Genomic DNA, 1,070 nt, shown 5'->3' with positions numbered 1-1,070 from the left:
TGGGACCAACACCAACTCAACCACAAAACCTCCAACCCACACCTGTTCTACCAGCAAGATGTGCTGAGGCAATGGTGGCTCAGAGATTGTGGGAATGGCCAATCATTGGTCTAATATGAGGGCCAAGCCATGAGAAGGAGCCCATGACTGACACTGCCTGGATGGTCAGGAATTGGAAGCTGAATGGCTCAGAGACCTAGGAAAAGACTATGTGGATTGCTGTCTATATGCAGGTGAGGACTGGTACAAGATAAGGTGAAAGCCTGTGATTGGGCAGTGGAAAAGGAAGGTGGGCTGAGAATTTTAGAGATGAGTACAGAGAGTAGAGGGAGAGAAGGAGGAAAGGAGAGAAAGAGACAAGATGGAACCTATAGGAGAGGAAGAGGAACCACACAGTTCTGGGAGCCATAAGTATTGGGGATTTCTTAAGTAGATGATTAAATTATAAGTAGGGTGTGCTTTCCCTATCTAGGTGTGTAGCCTGTGTTTATATTAACTGAGTTTTGAGTTCATTGTGTGGGCATTTTGTGGGTTGAGAATTTACTAGTATAAATCTGACTGATAAATTACAAGTCTCTAGAGTTTTGATTTTACCAGGGCTGGAAATGTGAGCAGAATCCACAGCAAGAGAACCATGAGATGGGCAACCATGGAAAACCCTGAGGAGATTGAAGTAGAAAGGCATTGCATAGGGTTAGCCATGGAGGCAGCAAGGTTGCTGGGGACAGTGAGTAGCTAGTGATAATGCATGATGGTGCCTTTTTAAAATATTTCCTGTAACAAGACTAAAAACGACTGACGAACCCCTCCTCCTCACAAAAAATGTTTAATAAAATTATTCCCAAACTCATACATTAGTGCACAGCCCAGTTGACATCAGAGAGGCTTCCTCTGGCAGTTAATGTGAATGGATGCAGAGACCCACAACCAAAGGCAGAGCTTTGGGAACCCTATGGAATAGGAGAAGGAGGATTGTAGGAGCCTGGGATGAAGAATACCTGGAAAACATGGACCACAGAATCAGCTAAGTAGGCCTCATAGGAGCTCACAGATACTGAAGCAACAATCCC

Source organism: Mus caroli, chromosome 12, assembly GCF_900094665.2.
Source record: "Mus caroli chromosome 12, CAROLI_EIJ_v1.1, whole genome shotgun sequence".
NCBI lineage: Eukaryota > Metazoa > Chordata > Mammalia > Rodentia > Muridae > Mus > Mus caroli.
Note: the sequence above shows the minus strand (reverse complement) of the source record.